This window comes from Somniosus microcephalus, unplaced genomic scaffold (assembly GCF_052327205.1).
Source record: "Somniosus microcephalus isolate GS21.2 unplaced genomic scaffold, FLI_Smic_1.0 unresolved_chr2, whole genome shotgun sequence".
Taxonomy (NCBI): domain Eukaryota; kingdom Metazoa; phylum Chordata; class Chondrichthyes; order Squaliformes; family Somniosidae; genus Somniosus; species Somniosus microcephalus.
The window spans coordinates 56,673,322-56,695,771 of record NW_028225180.1 but is presented as its reverse complement, the minus strand read 5'-3'; the positions used below and the strand labels follow the sequence as shown (position 1 = coordinate 56,695,771).

Sequence of the window (22,450 nt, the reverse complement as noted above, 5' to 3'; positions counted from 1 at the left end):
GAGACAAGTGGTTGGTGGTCAGTCAGCAAGGTGAACTTCTGCCCATGCAGATAGTGGTTGAATTAATTTACTCCCCATACTAGGCTGAGGGCATCCCTGTCAATCTGGGTGTAGTTACGCTCGGCTGAGGTTAGTGACCGAGACGCAACGGTTACTTGCCTCCCCAACCCGTCTGGGAATTTGTGCAACAGCACCGCTCCAATACCATAGGGTGATGCATCACATGCCAACCGAATTGGTAGTGCTGGGTTGAAATGGGCCAACACCTCTTTTGATGTGATCAATTCTTTGCACTTCTGGAAAGCTCGTTTACATTTATCATTCCACTTCCATGGTACCCCCGTTTGCAGTAGGGTGTTCAGTGGGTGTAATACTGTAGACAAATTTGGTAAGAACTTATGGTAGTAGTTCACCAGCCCGAGGAACGACCTCAGTTGTGACACATTTTCCGATGCTGGAGCCTTGACTACTGCCTCAATCTTTTCAGGGGACTTATGTAATGGCTCTTCATCAATAACGTGGCCACAATACGAGATCTGCTTCTGGAAAAACTCGCACTTGTGGCGATTAGCTCATAGCCCATATTCCTTTAACCTAGTGAGCACCTTCTCCAGGTTGGCGAGGTGATCACTATTAGTTTCGCCCGTGACCAGGATGTCGTCCAAATAACACTGGGGCCTAGAAATTGAGTTTGCGCTGCGCCAGGGCTTTAGCACCGGAAGTTAGCGCCGGCGCTAAGTCCCTTTGCGCGTGCCAAAAATTCAGTAGCGCCGCGCCCAAACGGCTGCCGGCGCTACTGAAGGGTTTTAGCGCCTGAAAACTGGCGCAACGCGCCGCATTGCGGCGCTATTCCGGCGCTGCGGCGCCCGCTGCGGTGCGGCAGGCTCGGGAAGTGCAGGCCTCCTCCTTCTGTTAAGGAGGAGCTGCCTGCAACCGGCCGCGGCCCACGCAAATCTCTTCAAAAATGATCCCGGCACCTCAGACAAGTGCCGGGCTTGCATCTGTTCCGGGGGGGAGCGGGGGGGGAGAGAGAGAAGTCCGGGGAGGGAGCTGCGGGCAGGCGGCTGGCGGGAAAGCGGCCGGCCACCGCGCCTCCTTAAAGCGCTGGCGCAGACTCCGGCAACACTCGTTTGCCGGAGTCTTAGTTGCGGCTGCCACTGGCGAGGCGGTCGCAACTGAATTTTTACTTGGGGCCGGGTTACCACGGCAACCGGGACGCTGCTCACACCGATGACGTCATCGGTGCCGGCGCAGCGCTACCGGTCTACCGCCGCGGAAGGGCCCCAGGCAATTTAGGAACCGGCACCAATTGCAGCGCTAGGCCCTCTAGCGCCGCAAAATCGGTGCTAAGGGCACTGAATTTCTAGGCCTGGGTCCCTGGAATCCCTTGCAGGACTTGATCCATTGCCCTTTGCCAAATAGCCAGAGCAGATGCTACCCCAAACACCAGCCGGTTGTATTGGTAGAGACCTTTATGAGTGTTGATCGTGAGGTATTGTTTCGAGGCTTCTTCTACCTCCATTTGCAAGTATGCCTGGGCCAGATTAATTTTGGTGAAGCGATTATCTCCAGATAGCGAGGCGAAAATATCCTCAATCTGTGGAAGCGGATATTGTTACGTGTGAAGGACTGGGTTCACTGTCACCTTAAAATCCCCACAGATGCGGACTTTCTTTGGTTCCACAGGCGTATTACTCAACTACCTCTTCATTACAGGAACGATGGGTGTAGCCCACTCGCTCCAGTCTACTTTCGACAGTACTCCTGAATGTTCCAACCCTTCCAGCTCTGCTTCGTCGGCTGGTCGGATCGCATAAGGCACCGGTCTGGCCTTAAAAAACTTTGGGCTTGCCTTTTCCTCTATTTTAATCGTTGCTGTTATGCCTTTTAGTGTTCTGAGTCCCTCCTGGAACACTTCTTGTGCGTCAGTTAGCATTTTTTGACAGTCGGCCAGGTGTGACGTCGTCATCCTTTTTGGCCTCAACCTTCAGTGCCTGTATGGAATGCCAATCTAATTGTATCTTCCGGATCCATTCACGTCCTAACAGTGGTGGTCCTCCATGTGGCAATACATATAGGTCCATTTTAGGTATTTCCTGGCCTTTGTATAACACTTTCACCCTTATTTTTCCTTTGGGGTCGACTTTTTGCCCCGTGTACGTCTTCAAGACAATCTCTGTAGCTTTCAAGGGTATATGTGAAAATAGCCGCTTGTAGTCCCTTTGGTTTATGACTGTTAGGGCTGATCCAGTGTCCAATTCCATTTTCACTTGGACTCCGTCTATCTTGAGTGTGACCCAGATAGTCTGGTGATCCTCCATTTTGATTACCTTATGTAGTTTCAGACAACCCAGCTCCTTGCTTCCGGAGTCTGTATCACTTTTCTGTTCGTCTGAACTACTGTCCATCACCTTATGTACCTTTTTGTACTTCTCCTGTGGAGATTTCTTGCTGCTGGTTTTCTTCCCTGACCTGCAGACTCTTGCTATGTGTCCTGCTTTTCCACACTGTCTGCACACTTGGCCCTTGAACCAACAATCCTTCTGGTCGTGTGTTGTTCTGCTGCAGCGATAACACTTCCCTGCTCCATATGACATTTCATTGGTGCCATATTCTTGTGGTCTCCATTGTATCTCTGCAGCACCCCGTGCGGCTGCTTCGTGTGATACTGCCATGCTGAAAGCCTTGTCCAGCGTAAGATCCTTTTCTGATAGAAGCCGTTTCTGGGTTCCTTCACTTTGAAGCCCACACACAAACTTGTCCCTTAACGTAGCTGCTAGTCCCACTCCAAACTGGCAGTGTTTCGATAGCTTGCGCAGTTCCGTTAAGTACTCAGCATTACTTTCGTCTTTATGCTGGTTCCTTTTGTGGAACTTAAATCTTTCTGCTATCAGCAGCGGTGTGGGGTTTAAGTGGTCCTGTAGGATTTCCACTATGTTTTCGAAATTCTTATCCACTGGCTTCTCTGTGGTTATTAGGTTTTGCAGTAAGCCATTAGTTTTTGCATCCATGGAATTTAACAAAACCAGTGCTTTCTTAGCATCTGCCACTTCATTCGCCCTGCAGTACACCTCAATGCGTTCCACATATGTCGCCCAATCTTCGACTTCATTGCCGAACGCAATGATACTGCCACTCTTCGGCATCCCTGAGTTTGATTTAACTGTCTAAAATGGCATCTCCCGTGCTTTCCTTTCTTCCCGCGCTCGCGCTTCTTCTCCGCTGCGGCTTCTAAAATGGAATCTCCCATGCTCTCCCTTCTTCTCCGCGGCTCAATGGCGTCTCCCGTGCTCTCCCTTCTTCTCCCTGCGGACGTGGTTCAGCCCTTGAGCCCTGGCTGTGCTCTTCGCATTCTCCTGTGTGCCTTTCCCGTTGCCATCGCTCGGTCCTGAACCCGGCTGCTGCTTTACCCTCTCTCTCTCTGTTTTGTTTTTCCTTGATGCTGCTCGGTTTTCAACACCCGGCTGTGCCCTGTGCGCTTCACCCTCTCTCTTATCCCGTCGACGCTGCTCGGCTTTTTCTCTGCCATCGGTCGGCTCCTGCCGCCGCTGTCCAGGAAGGGTCTGTGCTGTACCTGTTGCCAGTCTGTTGCTGGATCATCGTGGCTGGGGAACCAAGCCCGGCTCTCAACAGCCTCCCCTGCGACGTTCACTCTCTGCCAGATGACTGGGCGGTTGCTCGTGGTCGACGCTCGTGCTTCTGGCCTCAACATGCTTCCACCACCCTCCCGGAGCGGATCCTTGACGTGAAATGCAGAGTTGCAGGTTGATTCGAATCGACCTCGTCGCCACTGTTGAATCCGTGATTCTTAAAGTATGATGTTTTCCAATAACTACACGGAGGTTGTAACTTAACAATCAACAGGTGTTTACTGGAGTAAGGTAGTCTCAAGACTGACAGTACAGAGGCATGCTCAAGGCTTATATACAGGTGTGGTCACTGCCGGTACTACTGTATACAGGAGTTGTAAAAGTAGTTCTCTCTTAAAGGTACATACACTACACTAACATTACTGTTGGTGACCCTTCACTTATATTCCTGGTGCTGACCCTACTCAAAATTACTGGTGGTGACTCTACTCTAACATTAATTGTGGTGAACCTACACTAACATTATTGGTGGTGACTGTATTCCAACATAACTGGTGGTGATCCTACTCTAACCGTACTGTTGGTGATCCTACTCTAAGATTGCTGGTGGTGATCCTACTCTAACCGTACTGGTGGTGATCCTACTCTAAGATTGCTGGTGGTGACTCTTCTCTAACATGAATGGAGGTGACGATACCCTAACATTACTCGTGGTGACCCTACTGCAGTATTGCTGGTGGTGTACCTACTCTAACATTACTGGTGGTGACTCTACTCTAACATTACTGGTGGTGACGCTAATCTAACATTATTTGTAGTGACCCTACTCTAACATTAATCGAAGATTAATGGTGGATACTCTACTCTAACGTTGCTGACGGTGACTTTACTCTAACATTACTGGTGGTGACCCTACTCTAACATTATTTGTAGTGACCCTACTCTAACATTACTGCTGCAGTCTATAATCTAAGATTAATGGTGGATACTCTGCTCTAACATTGCTGATGGTGACTCTACCATAACATTACTGGTAGTGATCCTACTATAACATTACTGTTGGTGATCCTACTATAACATTACTGTTGGTGACCCAACCCGAACATTACTGGTGGTATCTCTACGCTAACATTACTGGTGGTGACTCTACTCTAACATTACTGGTGGTGTCTCTACTCTAACATTACTGGTGGTGAACCTACTCAAACATTACTGGTGGTGACTCTACTCTAACATTAATGGTGGTGACCCGAATCTAACATCACTGGTGGTGAGTCTACTCTAAAATTACTGGTGGTGACTCTACTCTAACAATAATGGTGGTGACCCTACTCTAACATTAATGGTGGTGACTCTATTCTAACATTACTGGTGATGACTCTATTCTAACATTACTGATGGTGACCCTACTCTAACGTTAATGGTGGATACTCTACTCTAACATTACTGGTGGTGACTCTACTCTAACATTATTGGTGGTGACTCTACTGTAACCTTACTGTTGGTGACCCTACACTAACATTGCTGGTGGTGAATCTACTCTAACATTATTGGTGGTGACTCTACACTAACATTTCTGCTGGTGACCCTACTCAACATTGCTGGTGCTGACTCTATCCTAACATTAATTTTGGTTAACCTGTACTAACATTATTGGTGGTGACTGTACTCTAACATATCTGGTAGTGACCCTACTCTAACATTATTGGTGGTGACTCTCCTGTAACATTATTGTTGGTGACCCTACTCTAACATTGCTGGTGGTGACTCTTCTCTAACATTTGTATTGGTGATCCCACACTAACATTACTGGTGGTGAATCTACTCTAACATTATTATTGTTGACTCTACTCTAACATTAATTGTGGTGACCCTACGCTAACATTATTGGTGGTGACCCTACTCTAACATGACTTGAGGTGACCCTACTCTAACATTGTTGGTGGTGACTCTAGGCTTACATTAGTGGTGGCAAACCTACTCTAACATTATTCAAACAGTCAGTCTTAAATTTAAATGACCTTAGTTTCCTGAGTTCTATTTTCTTGCTTTCTATATTTTTTTCTCTGTCCTTTTCTCTGCAATTATTTTTTTCTATTATTTTGGTTTCACTTGTTCCTCGTGCTTACTCTCTCCTAAGTGTCCTTATTCGTGTTCCCTGTGTTCCCCTTGATAGCTGTGATAGCTCAAGTTCAAAGAATGTTTGAGGGAACCAAATTGCTAATTGAAAGTGAGCAACAAGTGCCCCCCAAAAAACTGGATCTCCTAAGTCAGAATTGCATAGAAGTTACAACATGCAATAGGCCCAACCATTCCATAAAGTTGATAAATAGCTCCTAATTACATGTGCCCACCGGGTACCCATATCACTTTATCCCACTTTACTTGTTGTATTTGTTTATTGAATGTGGGCGTCGCTGGCAAGGCCAGCATTTATTTCCCATCACTAATTACCCTTGAGAATGTGGTGCTGAGGTGCCTTATTGAACCGCTGCCATCCGTGTGTTGAAGTTACTCCCACAGTGCTGTTAGGGAGGAGGTTCCAGGATTTTAACCCAGCGATGATGATGGATCGGCGATATACTTCTAAGTCAGGATCGTGTGTGACTTGGGGGAACTTGGAGGAGGTGGCTTTCCCATGCGCCTGCTGCCCCATGTGGAAGATGTCGTGGGTTCAACCACCTATCTAATCTATTCATAACCGTTGACATTTTTAAACTTCATTCAATGATGTTGCCAGTTACTGCCCATCAAAGTAGTCATGAGAAGGTGATTTGAATAAACAATCTAGGTTGCCGGAGACATCCCGACGAGACGTTAAATCGATGCCTTCTCTGAACTCTTGGGTGGACGTAAAAAACCCCATGGTACTATTGAGAAGTCGAGCAGTGGAAATGTCCCCGGCGACCTCACCAATAATTATCCACGAATAACAACATTGAAACAGATTCTCTGTTGAATATTACATTGTGGGAGTATGATGTGCCCAAATTGGCTACCACATGTATTGCACTACAACTGTGACTGCACCTCAAAAGTACTGAAATAAAAACAGAAAATGCTGGAAATACTCAGCAGGCCAGGCAGCATCTGTAAAGACAGAAAAAGAGTTAACATTTCAGGCCGTTGTCCTTTTGTCAGAATTGGAAAAAAGCAGGACATGGAACAGATTTTTAAGCAAGCGTAGGGGCTGGGAAATGGGGAGATGAAAGAACAAAAGGGAATGAATGTGATAGAATGGAAGGCAGGAGAGTTTAAGAGACATTAAGAGATATTCAAGGCAAAAGGAGATAGGTTACGGGACAGGTTAAGAAACAAAGGAAGGCTCTAGATGAAGTGTAAATTGCGCTGGCAGAATGAAAGACGTCCATAGTGAAGGAGAAGGTAGGGGCCAGGAAAGTGGAAACTAGCGGAAGCTGAACGCCAACTCTCCGACACCTGCTCCTACTCCGCCTGGACCATGATCCCACAACCGAACAGTTTCCTGTCCCCAACTGCCTCCTTTTCACTATGGACGTACAATCCCTCTACACTCCACTTATTCCTTGAACAGAGGTCCAACCAGTCCCCATCCACCAGCGCCCTCCTCTGCCTGGCTGAACTTGTTCTCAGATTGAACAATTTCTCCTTTGTATCCACTCACTTCATCCAAATCAAAGGTGTCACTATGGGAACCCGCATGGGTCCTAGCTATGCCTGCCTTTTCGTGGGGTATGTGGATCAATCTTTGTTCCAGTCCTACTCAGGTCCCCTGCCTCACCTCCTTTTCTGGCACATCGATGACTGCATCGGTGCCGTTTCCTGCTCTCGCCCTGAACAAGGTAATTTCATTCACTTCGCTTCCAATTTCCAGACTTCCCTCACCTTCACATGATCCATGTCTGACTCTTCCCTTTCCTTCCTCAACTTCTCCGTCTACATCTCTGGGGATAGGCTATTGACCAACAATCACTGCAAGCCCACTGACTCCGACAGCTACCTGGACTACACCTCTTCCCACCCCGCTTCCTGTAAGACCTCTATTCCAACATCACAGTTTTTCCATCTCCGCCGCATCTGCTCTGACAATGGCACCTTCCATACCAGTGCTTCTGACACTTCTTCCTTATTTGCTCAACTGCGGATTTCCCTCTACTGTGGTTGACACGGCCCTTGACCTTGACCGTTCTATCTCCTGCACCTCTGCCCTCACCCCTGCCCCTCCATCCCGGAACTATGATAGATTTCCCTTGTCCTCCCACCAGTCTGCACATTCAACAGGTCATCTTGTGTCATTTCCGCCACATCCAGCGTGATCACACCACCAATCACATCTTCCCCTCACCTTTCCTTTCAGCATAAGGTAGGGACAGCTCCCACAGCGACACCCTGGTCCACTCCTCTATCATCCCCAACACCTGTTCCCCTTTGCTCGGCACCTTCCCATGCAAGCGCAGAAGATGCAACACATGTCCTTATACATCCACCCTTCCCACTGCCCAGGGCCCCACCACCCCTTCCAGGTGAAACAGAAATTTACTTGTACTTCTTGCAATTTTGTATACTGTATTCGCTGCACACGATGCAGTCTCCTCTACTTTGGGCTGAGCAAACGCAGATTGGGTGACCACTTTGCCGAACAGCTCCGTTCAGTCCATATGGGGGCACCGAGCTTCAGTCACTTTAATTCACCGCTCCACTCCCAATCAGACCTCACCATCCTCGGCATCTTGCACTGTTCCACTGAAGCTCAGTGTAAGCTCGAGGAACAGCATCTCATCTTTCGATTAGGCACTTTACAGCCTTCTGGACTCAAGATAGAGTTAAATAATTTCAGATCATAACCTCGGCCCCTATCAAATATATATTTTATCGACACATTTTGCCTGTGTCTTGTTCTCCTCTCCCCCACATGGCAGCTGTCTTTCATTCTGCCAGCGCAATTTACACTTCATCTAGAGCATTCCTTTGTAGCTTACCCTGTCCAATTACTATCTCCTTTTGTCTTGAATATCTCTTAATATCTCTTAACCTCTCCTGCCTTCTATCTTATCACAGGTCTTCCCTTTTGTTCTTTCCACCCCCCCCTTTCCCAGCCCCTACGTTTGCTTAAAAATCTGTTCCTTTTCCAGTTTTTTCTCAGTTCTGACGAAGGGTCATCGACCTGAAACGTTAACTCTGTTTCTCTCTTCACAGTTGCTGCCTGACCTGCTGAGTATCTCCATCATTTTCTGTTTTTATTGCAAATTTCCAGCATGTGCAGTATTTGTTGTTCTCAAAAGTACTGAATTGGCTGTAAATTGCTTCGTGATATCCTGAGCTGTTGAAAGGCGCCTTATCAATGCAAGGCTTCCTTTGATAAGCATATAACACAAAGCTGCTCTCGGATTGTGCAGGACAGATTAAACAGTGAGCATTTAACGAATGGTGATATGACTGAGGAGAGCGGTACACTGAGCACTGTGGAGCAGCAAACAAACAAACAGAGAACTGAGCTACAACGGCGAATCAACATGACGTTTCAGGCTCTAATGCTGCAGCTGTGAAGTGCTCCAGTCAGGACTGACCATGGGTATTGAACTTATTTCGGGTCACTCATGTACAAAGGTCCCTTCCACTCCTGCGAGCGGGATTGTGGGAGGCCGCTAGGCCGCGATCCAGTGTCAGAGAGCTTGGCCACGAGGAAAGTGCAGCGTTAAGTCACACTGTTAAAACTTAATGGCGGTGCAGGAACATATAAAGATAGGAAAAGACCAGCTGGCCCAGCAATCCTTTTCCCACAGGCTTGTAGCATCAGAGCTTTCTACCTCCATGTGATCTCCTGGGAGCGGTAAAATAGTAGGAAAGAAACAGGGCCAATAACGGGGGAAAATCCTCTCCGACATGCTCAGGCGATCGAAACCAGTCCACAGCGGCCACGCGCACGTTAATAGTTAAATCATTCACATTTAATATGAGGCGATCTCTGGCCCATCCAACACCAGTCCCGCTCGCTGCTGAAGTGATGCAGAGAGTCAGCACATACCGCACAAACTGGCAACGCAATCCAAACACTCACTGCTCTCTGGGAAAGCCGAGCATCCAGACTATTCCTACGTTCGTGTATTTTAAATGCTTGTCCCCTGGCCCGCTTCATCCTCTCAAACTCAAATAACCTCAGAATAGACATTCTATACATGGCGTACATTATTTTATATAACTCTCAGGTCGCCTCTAAGATGTGGACCTGTGAAGTTAGGCAAGGTACGAGGGGTGGTAAACAAGGGTTATCTTAAGCAGGTTTAAGGGCACGGAGCATTCAAGGACCAGAGCTTGGACCATGTGTTAATGCTTCATACTTGTGCTGACTGATCACCGAATTGATATTCTGGGTTCGGGTTGGGCGGAAGACTGTTGAACAGTTCAAGTAGCAGCTAGAGGTGGTGATGGGATTGTGGGTTCCAGTGGATTGATCTGCTCGATGGATCGAACATCATTCCTCATCCACACTTATCTGAGTGAACCAGGGCTTCGCCAGAGTTGTGATCGCACAATGAAGAGGTTGAACATTAACTAGAGGATCGGTAGTTAGTGGCACTAACTGGCTAACAAGGGGTTTGAATATAACTAGTTAATGAATAAGGCAGCACCTCTAAGGATTAGCTATATTTTTATTAGAGTTTGATCTTAACTAGTTGTTGTTTTTGACAGAGGACTGAGCTACATTAATAGATTAATAGATATTTGTTATAGTTAGTTTGAGACTGTACATGGAAAGTTTATTCCTGGATTGTAGTTTTGCGATTTCATTAGACACCGTGGCCTAGAAATTCAGTTGGTTGCGCCAGCCGCTAGCGCCTTAGGAGGAGTAGATGTCGGGCACTAGGCGGGTAGCGCCTGGGCGCAGCGTGAACTGCGCCTCACCCCAACTTCACTCGAGATTTAGCGGCGGCGCAAAGTCTTTGCACGCGCTCAGCTGCGCGCGCAGATCATGATGTCATTTCCTCGTTCAACGCCCTTTGTGCGCCCCCAACCGGAACTTCAGTGGCGACACCCCATTGTGCGCCTGGCGCCCCTAGCGACTGTTAGAGTGCAACGGTGCTCAGCCGATGTGGGGCGTGGGGGACGCAAATTAAAGGGCATTCCTCCTGCAATATAAAAGGCTGCCATTTCGCAGCACACCTTCTTGTAAAACGGATCTTTGGAGAGAGACCAAGGTAGATAGCTTTCTGCTTTGGCCCAACACTCGGACAGGTACCTCTGGCTTCAGGCCACAGCTTTCCACTAGTCTTTGCCTTCATTGACATCTCATTGTTTGCCAACATATTATGTGGGCTGCAATGGGTGTCAACGCTGGCTTTCTCAATTACATCCAAAGGGCTCACAGACGCCGTGAGAGAGTGGCAGCCCTGGCTAGACGGAGAGGGGGCAACAGGCGTCGGCAAAGGAGGCCTTACCCACACAGGGTATACCGCCAGCAGTTCTCCTATCTCAACATGTCTGAGGAGCAGTGTGTTCGGAGGCTGCGATTCAGAAGGGACGTGGTCACAGAGATCTGCCAGCTGCTTGGCGGTGATCTGCAGCCACAGCTGAGGAGCAGGGCGTCTCTGTCGGTGGCAGTGAAGGTGATGGTGGCTCTGAACTTCTATGCCACCGGCTCCTTCCAATCCGCTACTGGGGACATTGCAACATCTCCCAGTTCGCCATGCATTGCTGCATCCAGCAGGTGACCAATGTCCTTTTCAAAAGGAGACGTCAGTTCATCTCCTTCTCCATGGCCCTTGCCAAGCAGCAACAGCGTGCAATGGGCTTTGCAGCATTCGCGGGCTTCCCCATGGTGCAGGGCGCCATTGACTGCACGCATGTGGCTTTGCAGGCACCTCTGGAGAATGCCGAGGATTACCGCAACCGGAAGGGCTACCATTCGCTGAACGTCCAGCTGGTGTGACCACAGGCAGCTCATCCTAGCTGGCAATGCCCGCTTTCCAGGCAGCAGCCACGATGCCTTCATCCTGCGACAGACTTCTGTGGCAGACATGTTCCAGGCACAGCCTCACCCACGAGGATGGCTTATCGGGGACAAAGGCTATCATTTGTGTACCTGGCTGATGACACCGCTCCGTGCGCCCAGCACCCCTGCTGAAGAGGGATACAACGAGAGCCATCAAGTGACCAGGAACATCATCGAACAAACAATCGGCGTCCTGAAGCAACGGTTCCGCTGTCTGGATCGTTCCAGTGGAGCCCTCCAGTATTCGCCAGTGCGAGTCTCCCATTTCGTGGTCGTTTGCTGCATGCTGCACAACCTGGCTATCCGCAGGACTCAGCCACTGCCAGCACAGATTGGAGGACCACCTGAGGAGGAGGAGCAGGAGGAGGAGGAGGAGGACCAGCACAGGAGGGAGGCACAAAATGCAAGGGCCGCCCGTCGCTGGCTTATTGAATGTCAGTTCTAGGCCCCCTCTCAGGGATTGGCTTGTGCCAATGTCAGCAGATGAATGTAGCCGCTCCACAAGCCCTCAGCCGAGCAGGGCAACCAGGACTTAACCAAAAAACCATGCACACTGCAATTTAACAACAATAATTTATTGAAAACCTCTGCCCTTCCCACATTACATGCTCATGTGGAGAAGCCTCATCCAAAAACACAAAACTACCAGTCTCGGCCTTACAAAAAGAAAGAAAGACACCAGTCTCGGCCTTACACAAAGAAAGAAAGACACCAGTCTCGGCCTTACACAAAAACAACTGCACCACTGTCAGCCTTACAACAAGCACCAGGCATTTGTGCATACCTCTACTTTTTGCCCTGCGAGGGCGATGCCTTGCGCATCCTTGCCTGGCCCCTGCCCGCCCTGCTGCTCCTCCTCAATGGGAGCCCAGTGGCTGCAGCAAGGCTGGGGGAAGGCTGCTCAGGGGCAGATGGCGAGACGGCAGATGCCCTTGGGGGACGGCCTGCACCAGCTCTGGCCTTGGAGTGGCCGGCTGCTGACTGCTCCAACTCTGGCTGGGTGGCAGCAGTCTGTCCAGCAGCTCGTGGCAGCTGCAATGGCGGAGTGGCAGTGTCGGCTGCAGGAATGGTGGCAACCTGGCAGATCGCAGGTGCTCGCTGGTCGCCTGACACATTGGCACTCGCACGGGCCAGCACTGCAGCATGTGCAGCAAACAGCTGAAGGACAGACTGCTGGGCTGCTGCTGCGCAGCGAGTGCCCTGGCGATGCCTGGCTGATCCAGCGAGGGTGGCAGCAGTTAGTGCACGTGTGGCCCTGGTCTGCGTCCGAATGACACCAGCCAGTGAATGGATGGCACGACTGAGCACTTGGCTAGAAGCCGACTGTGCTGCCGCGAAGTCCTGCTGACTCCTGGCCTGTGCTGCCGCGATGTCCTGCAGACTCCAGGCCTGTGCTGCATTGATTTGTTGCAGACTCCTGGCCTGTGCTGCACTGAATTGTTGCAGACTCCTGGCCTGTGCTGCCCCGAATTCCTGCACACTCCTTGACAGTGACTCTATGGAGTCAGGCATCCTTGCCACTGCAGCCATGAGCTCAGTGTGCCTGCGCTCAGCCTGGATGGCCATTTCCTCTAGGAGGCGCACCTCCTCTGCGCTCACCGTCGCAGTACTGGAGGCCGCACTCACCCTCTGGGGAGAAGTCCGCCGAGCTTCCCCACCTCTCCCGCGTTGCTGCAGGCCGCTGGGCGCCGGAGTTTCACTCTCCTCCGACCCTTCCCCCCAGCTACCCTCCAGGGAAGACGTGTCCCCTACATCGCCATGGGCTGGCGCGGCTGAGGGTGGCACTGATGGGCCGGCTTCCTCTTCCTCCTCCTCGTCTTCTGAAGGGCTGACAGTGGCAGCTTGAGGGCCTGCCTCCTCACCTGGCGATTCACCATCTGAAAGCAGGAAGGCACAAGGGTAGCTTTAGAGTGAGGACAGGGCAGCAGCGAGGGAGGCATGAGTGGTGCCATTCACCGCATTGGTCGGACAGTGGCAAAGGATGCTGATCTGATGCGCAAGTAGAACAAGAGAGGTCCAAAGGTGATGCCCTTACCATTGGTGCCCAGAACAGGGCCGGCATCTCCACTGGCGACGGGGCCAATCAGCCGGCCTCCCATAATGCGCTCCACATGCTGGTCAAGGTCGGAGAGCTCTTTGAGGTCAGGACGGCCTCCCCCGGTCTCAGTTCGGTTGCGCTGGTTGTGCGCAACCTTGGCCTGCAAGAGAAAGGACGGCCTCTAAGTACAGTCTGAAGCCCTGATCTTGTCTGCACTGCCTCCCATGGTCGAATAGCTAGTACAGTGTGTAGCCCTGATCTTGTCTGCACTGCCTCCCATGGTCGAATAGCTTGGACAGTGTGTAGCCCTGATCTTGTCTGCAATGCCTCCCATGGTCGAATAGCTTGGACAGTGTGTAAAGTGCTGAATGTGCAATTGATTTTCATGCCAGTCCCATAGCTGCTGGATGAGGGCTGGCCATTAGGGCTTTCAGGTCCCTTTGCCCATAATGTGAGGTGCACATGCAGGGATGAGGAGGACACTGGAAAGGGTACTCACCCTGACAACCCGAGTGAGGTCGTTGAACTTCTTCCGGCATTGCACAGGAGTCCTGGCAACCACGCTGTTGGAAGACACCCTGTTGGACACCTCCCTCCGGGCTTTCCGGTAGGCGCTGGGAAGCGGCCTCTTGCCACCTTCTGGGAACAAAACATGGCGCCTGCACTCCACTCCGCCAACCAGCACCCTCAGGTCACCGTCGCTGAAGCGCTGCGCTCTCTCCCTGGCCTTCTCCATAGTCCTGGGCATTGCACAGGTGAAGCTGAAGTGGTCAGGCCTAGGTTGAGGGCTGCAGTGTGCAGGGCGTGGCAGGCAAACAAATCCACCCTCCCCCTTTAAGAGCTGACCGGCGCCAGAGTGTCTGCCGTCAATCAAGAACTCGCCGCACCTGCGCTGCGCCCAGCCTCGGGGCTATCGCTCAGCACCGCCGGCTTAGCGCCTAAAGATAGTCGTGCATTGCCTGTTTTTGCGCAGCAGCAACCTCTTGGGGCGATGCGACTGAATATCGGTGAAGGGGGCGCGACTTTGCGCCGGGCGCAAACTTTAGTGGCCGCCCGGCTTTACCGCCCCAAAAGTGGCTATACTGAATTTCTAGGCCCGAGAGTTTAACCAAGCCTTCAAACATAATGGCCTAGAAATTCGGCTCGGGTGGTGGTGAAACACGAGCGGTATCGGATCGGCTGCCCGTTGTACGCGGTGCCTGATATTCAGTTCGAATGCCGTCAACTGAATATCAGGCGCTGCATATAACGGGCGGCCGATCCGATACCGCTCGCTTTGTGCCACCGCCCGAGTTGAATTCCTAGCCCACTGACCCTGGAGAATCAGGAAACAAGGTAGTTCACTGAAGATGGTAGTGATGGGCCACGGAAATCCAATGCGACAGGATGTGGGAGGCGAGGCGACATTTTAATGAACTTGTTAAGCGTCTGTTGGTAATATTACATTTCATGATTTCTGAATTTGAAAATCCACTCAGGTAGTGTTTCTGTTTGCCTGGTTTGCAATCAGACTCACTCCTCATAATACACATCCACTCAGGATTCTACACCGGCTACCAACACCGCTCGCCGGTAGACGGTCTGCTGATTGCTCAGCCGGTGGTGAGCCTACATTGTTCTGCAGGGCCTGTGAAATGAAGTTGGAAGCGCACTGCCGACCAACGACAGACTACCCCTCATCTCCCAATAAAGAATACGATGGCTGGTCACTCAGAGTGTCCTGGATTATAGCAGAGCCTGTCTTACCACATATTGTGGGACTGGAGTCAGATGTAGTCCAAACCCGATAGGCATGGCAAGTTCCCTAATCTGAAGTGAGGTTAGTGAATGTTTGTTATATAAATCCAGCAGCCGCCATGATCATTTGTGAGGCAGAAAATTATTTCATTCTGTTTAACAACTCACCATGGTGAGATTTCAATTCAGAACCTCTGGGTTTCTAGTCCTGTACCGCAACCACTTCACTATCACCCACTTCATGATCTGTGCCTTCTTTGTTTCCCTTATTTGCTGTTTTCTACATTCTGGAGAATAACTCTTCCCAGGTTCTGTTCTACCAGCGTGGGTGACCTCTGGTACCTGGTGTGATTAGTGACTCTCCATATTTGAACCAAGACACTGTGCATGGGCTGGCATTTCTTTGTTGCAGTCTGATACAATGGAGCCCATTCTTTCCCCTCACCTTACCCGCACGTGCAAGGAGTCAATATCCAGTGATGAACTATGGGAGTCAGTCGCTGATTGGCCCTTCATGAACCGGGGCCCATCCAGTAAAGTTGCAGCGTCCAGTGAACCCCGGCTGAGAGTAGCTCAAGCAGCAGAGCTTGTGAACAAGTTTTTACCGTCATAGGTTTCAGCCCCACACCTTTCAGTGCACTCACCCATCCATTGTGGTCATTTATTGGGCATTATTGACAGACACTCCTAATATCGGATATCTTCACTCGTTTTTTGTCTGCTGGTGAACAGGCCGATCTGATCTTTGTCTTCTTTGATCCGATGGGCCAGGCCCTTTGTAAACAGTCACTGAACGTGGTGGAAAATTTGACCGAAAAACACGGCGCTAAACTGAAGTTCTATCTGAGCAAAGCTGATGAAGCTGGTCATGAGAGTGACAGACAGCTAGAGACGGAGTTCATTTTATTTCACCTGCGAGTCCCCTTTGTGGATTTCCAAATTCCGTGATTTGATCACGGTGCCCAGTTAGAATTTGCCACCAATTAATAAAAGGCAGATGTGATGTGGAATCGATGCGTACAATGAGCCGCCAGAAACATCGCCCCAAATCTGTGCTCCCACACATAAACTAAGGTGTTCCTTTTGAATGAGCGCATTGTACTGTAAAAATGTCCCACCCAACTCATTAATTGGATTAGGGTGTGTAGAGGCGACTGGTTCCCCATTTTAAAGTCATACATATTGTCCATATTTTGATATAATTCCTTGATTTGATATTGAAACTTATAATTACGCAGTAAATCTTGCTGTAATTTGGGAAGTTGATTTTGTTGAGGGTTCTTGCACTTTTCCCTGCTGGAGAAGCTCAGGAGCAGGGAGAAACAAACACGAGATGCTACAGCATCACCACTGGTGGGGCATAGTTACAGGTAGCTATGGAGTTTCCAGTATAAATTAGGACAAAGCAATTTTTAAAAGGAGAAAGATTGATACAGAAATGTGACAACAGGAATTAGGTTTGGTAGACAGGAAGTACACATAGGCATAAGGATTTCAATAGGTCGTAGATAATAAATGGATTAACACTTGCCAATAGCTGTCTGTAGCAATATCTGACAATGTGATTTGAATCCAGCGTTGGAATAGTTTTCATGATAACAGAGCAAATTTCCAGATCCTAATATTCAAGGTATGAGGTTTTGAGATACTTTTCACCCCATATCACTAACTGTACACCATCCTCACTGTGCACCGGGACAAAATTGATGGCACAGGCAGCATTTGCCGATTGACATGAACAAAAGGTATAGTAACAGAGCTCTGGTATCAGATTAGGAACGCATTTAAAAGAATGGTTGGAGCGCAATGGAGGGTGCACACATCGAATAACAGGCTATTCTCTATGGGACAGATTGGCGGCCTGGTAGTTTAGGACATGTAATCCAAAGGTCGGGATTTAAACACCAACCACAGCAAGGTGTGCCATTGAATACAATAACGTATGTTAATTTCTGGACTGGAGCCAAAGAAATTATGGAGAAAGTTACTGAAGTTCAGGAGGAAGTAATGGATCCCCTCTCAGGATTTGATGAATCTTGTAGTTTCGCCTAACCTTCAATTCGTAACAAAGCCATCAAAGGACAGATTAACTGGTCATTTATCTCAACCTCAAGATTGTTCTATAAACTCAAAAGGTGCCATAATGTCCTTCAGAGAAAGAAGCCTCCCACATCTACCTGTTTTGGATTACACATAACTCCAGTTCTGGGTACATTTCGACTTTATACGATGCAGTAACACGTGTAATAGCGCGTTGTCTGAAGGTCGTCCATCTCCCCTGATTTTTAGTTTCATTGAAGTCAATGGAAGTGAAAGATCATCCGTTTTACACTATCACACACATTCAAAATATACTCCGATGTGCTAACTCTTAATGCCCCCATCACAACCCAGGATGGGCAACAATTGCAACTACACTGCGAGAGCAAATTTACAAATTGATCCCGTAAAGACACTCAGAGATATGAAACCTGGGGGCAGAATGTAATGCATGAAAGGTTTTAACGCCGATTTTGCTATTTTTACTCCTATATCAGCAGTTAGATCTTCCAATAACCCCGTATTCTCAGCAAAATAAAGAGGGTGTGAAATAGGAAACAAAAAGATTATATTGGGTTCAATGCCTCTATCGAAATAATGGATCTGAATCAGCAAACTGTGTTTCCTAATCTAAGTATTTTTGTAGCTGTTTTGCATCTCCAGAAGTGCCTGCTTTGTTTCACGGTTTAAGTATAGTCTTTTTAAATCATTGACTGTAGATAAAATACCAATTTTACAGATCCTTAGTAGCATTTTGAGGTCGATAGCGGGGCAGGGCACTGATTGGCTTTGACCAATATCTCACATATTGCACAGGCGGCTCTCATTTATTCCTAAACACTCGCCTCAGAATCAGAAGGTCACCGGTTCATGCCTCATTCTAGAAGTTATGTCCATAATGCAGGCTGACACCCAGTGCAGTGCTGGGTGAGTACAGCCATGTGGGAGCGATCATCTTTTGGACCAAAAGTTAAACTGAAGCCTCGTCTGCCTGTTCAGGTGAAAGTAAAAATAATCTGGCACTATTTGAAGAAGGTAGTGATGTTAGCGAATATTCATTCCTTAATCAACGCCAATAAAATAACTTAACTGGTCATTTATCTCAATACCATTTGCAGGATATTGCTTTGCTGCAGAGTTTGCCTGACAATAACGGTGACTGTATTCTGCAACTAATTAATTGTGAAATGCTTCGGGACATTCTGAGGATTTGAAAAGCTCTATAACAGTAGGATTTCTTTATTTCTGATGGGATGTTGTTTGCTGAAGCCCGGACATGTGCTGAGATTTACAGTGGAATATGTTTGTGTCTTTCCTCAGAGAGTGATGATGCAGATAGTGCAAGAGCTGTGCAAGAGACACGGGCTGAGCAAATATGTTTTTGATATGCTGACATCCCGGATCCCAGCAAGGTAGGTCTATTTTCCCTCAATGTTAATCAGGAATGTACAGCGCTCACAGAAACAACGTTCTGTAGATGCTGCGCGTGCAGTTTCCAATTTGCATGTTGGATAAGGGACTGGTAGCATAGTGTTAATATTACTGGACTAGCATTCCAAGAGGCCTGGACTACTGATCCAGAGACGTTAGTTCAGAATCCCACCACAGCAGCTGGGGAATTTATATTAAGATAATTAAATAAACCTCGAATAAAAAGCTAGTATCAGTAATGGTGGCGATTGACACTATCGGATTGTCATTAAAAAAAAACATCTGGTTCACTAATGTCCTTTAGGGAAGGAAATATGCCGCCCTTACCTGGTCAGGCCTATATATGACTCCAGACCCACAGAAATGTGGTTGAGTCTTAACTGTCCTAGCAAACAGCAACGGGGTTAATAATACTGTAGCGGTTCAAGAAGGTTGCTCACCACCACCTTCTCAAGGGCAATTAGCGATGGGCAATAAATGTTGGCCTTGCCAGCAGTGCCCTCATTCCAGGAACGAATAAGAAAAAGGCAGACAGACGGCTTTCATCAATAGGATAAATCCACCTGAAGCGAGATAGCAATTTCAGTCATGCGGTGCTTCGTATTGCGTGACTACCATTAATGAACTTCATAACTGATTTGAATGAAATGATGCAATGTTATCAAAATATTTGTGCGTTGGAGTTACGAATTGGAATAATTTTCCCTTTAGTTTTTCTCAACATATGGTGGTTCTGGATAAGTTGCTTTTAGTGGCCCTTCCATGATGCCTGGAGGAGATGGCGGGCATTCTCTTTGAATCACTGAAGGCTTTTTGATGCTGGTGCTCCCAGGGTGAATAAATGGCGATATATGTCCCTGTGCGGTGAAATGTAGCTTGGAGGGTAAATTGGGGTTGTTATTGTTCCCATTATTCTGTTGCTCTTGTTTTTATTTGGGGTCGAGTTCGCATAGGAGGAAAATGTTGCTAAAATATCCTCAGAGAGTTGCTGCTGTACATCCTGTAGACCGTATATACAGCAGCCACATTGTGTTGGTAGTGCTGCGGTTAGTATTGGGTCGAATAAAAGACGATTTAGGGATGGTCCGAGATATCCTTCAATGTGTATCTGTAGGCTGGAGCATTGTTATACCGGAAACTCCTGGAATGTGTAGACAATGTAGCGGGACCGGTTAATGGCTGACACGCAGGGAGGGAACTTGGCGTCATAACCAATAAATCACCGACGATCCACAAGCAGTGCTACAAGTACATTGGGAAGGTAAATAGAGATTTAGGTTGTATTGCTGCAATAGTACAATATAAACTAACAACACTCTAACGAGGCTTTGACATGCTTCCACTTTGGAAATTGCAGACCATTTTGGCAGGCATAGATAGTGAGGGTACAGGAGGAGAGTGATCAAAGCGATACACATTCGCAGGGCACTATAATATTGGGATTGATTAATAAATTGAGGTGATTTTCATAAGAGAAATGTTAGATCGGTGAAGATACACTGTGGGCTGTAAAACGTGGTGGAGATTAATTTCTGCTCCGTTGTATGAGTTGTTCGATCCCCGGGAGAACTCGGGACAGTGAGTATAAATCACATCGAAAAAGTGTTAGGTTAGACATTCGGACCCAGAGTCCTCCACCTCTGCAGCAGATTACTGAGCCATTCATGAAGGTAAATTCACCACAGTCCAATTGGAGCAACACGAGTTACCGAGTTAGTGGTACAGTTCTGTTACTGGTAAGTCACGGGCTAGCTGAAAGACTCATGGTTATAGTACTTTCCTGTAGCTTTGCTCGATTACCTTAGAGGATTGGAAAAAAATAGCCCCGAGTTTTTCCTAAATTCACAACTGTTCTTTTCTCCGTGTTTTACCTCTGCGACGGATCGTATGACCTGGAGGCAGATGGTGGGGGTTGGGAATAGTGGTGGGAGGTTGATATTCTTCATTGGATACAACATGCCTGGTTGGGAAGGGTTTACAGATCAGAGGATATTTATTAGGCCCTTTCCAGTTTTCGTTTGTGTATTCTAATATCTAACATCACCCCCTTTATTGAAAAGCCTGGTAGAAATCAGAAGGAGCAGATGCATGTTGAATAGAGCAGTAGAGCAGAATAATAATGGACAATCATCGTCAGATTTGGCGATCAATACATGATTTTTATATCACGAAACAAACAATCATGTGGGCAAGGATCTTCTGGATTCTGGGGTCATTTTAGAGTAATTTTATCTGTTCGTGTTAGAGTAGAATGGGTGATAGCGTATTGACCGTCCTATACACATCGACAGATTTAATTTCCCATTGCAGTTATCCGATATCGCTCCGATATTGCCAGTTTCATACTATTGGACACAATTAAAATGAACCCCATTGAGTTAGCGTTGGAAACAGCGCCCCGAATTCTCAGTTAAATACAGCCTGGAGGTAGGGAGGTCGCAGAAGTATCAGTTATTCATTAATGTGGATAAGACAATGCAGTGTGTCCTTCGGAATGGGTTATCTCTAATTTATCAGTTGCTAGTTCCTATGTCTGTTTGTGACTTTTGGATTGGCAGCCAACACGTTGCGTCAATCAGATCCAAGAGGTGTGCACGACAATAGAACAGACGGTAAACCGGACAGTTGAGAACACGCTGAACCGGCTGGAGAAGGACTGCGAGCTGAGCATGCGCACCACCAGGAACCAGCTCGAGGAGAGCAGGTGAGGCTTTTGTGTGAGTTGTGTTCAGGACAGGTGCAGTGAGACTGGGCAAACAAGGGTAGGAATAAACAACATTGTCAGAACTGGTAACAGAAAAAGGATTATAACTGAAGAGGGCATCGGGATAGGAGACTGGGCTCGATATTCCTTTCTGCGCTCCTCTAATTCTGGCTTCTTTCACATCTCTGATTTTAATCGCTCCACGATTGGCGGCCCTGCCTTCAACTGCCGAGGCTCTAAGGTTTGGAATTCCCTTTCCAAGCCTCGCCACCTCTTTACTGCTCTTTCCTCCTCCAAGAGGCTCGTTAAAAACGTTTCTTCTGCCCTATTATCTCCTTATGTGGCTCGGTGTCAAATTCTGTTTGATAACGCTCCTGTGAAGCGCCTTGGGACGTTTTACTACATTAAAAGCGTTATATAAATATAAGCTGTTATCATATCATGAATATTTAGATAGGAAATTTGGACTTACTTTCTTCAGCAGACTTCAAGAAGATCTTATCCAAGATTTCAAGTTAATGTGGCAGTTGAAAAGGCTATTGTGTTCTGTTCATATACCAAGACACGCGAGGTAGAATTGGGGAATTAGGAGCAAGAACAGAAGTCGAATGACCCATTTTATCCGGTGTGAACTGAGATCCTGGAATCATTTACCATTGAAGAGAATTGAAGCGAGCAGCGCAAAGGGCCTGGAGGCAGGATTGAGCGATAAGTGTGTGGATGCACAAAGCATTCTAAAAAGAGTTTGAGCTGAAAGCTACAATAATTATGGAAAATAGAATGTTTCTGTAACGGGAACATAACTTAGATTTGGACTGGCCTTGAAACTTAAATTTTCAGGTTTGAGAGTAGGAGAGAACCTTGGAAATAGTGACCATCACATATTGGGAGAAAGGGGCGCATCAGACTGTTGGCCAATTTAACTATGGTCCATAATGTAA

General features: G+C 47.9%; 1 pseudogene; it reads left to right on the top strand.

The window, feature by feature from the left end:
* The window catches only part of LOC147092679 (uncharacterized), a 38,707-nt pseudogene that overhangs the window by 8,260 nt on the left and 7,997 nt on the right, over window positions 1–22,450 (top strand).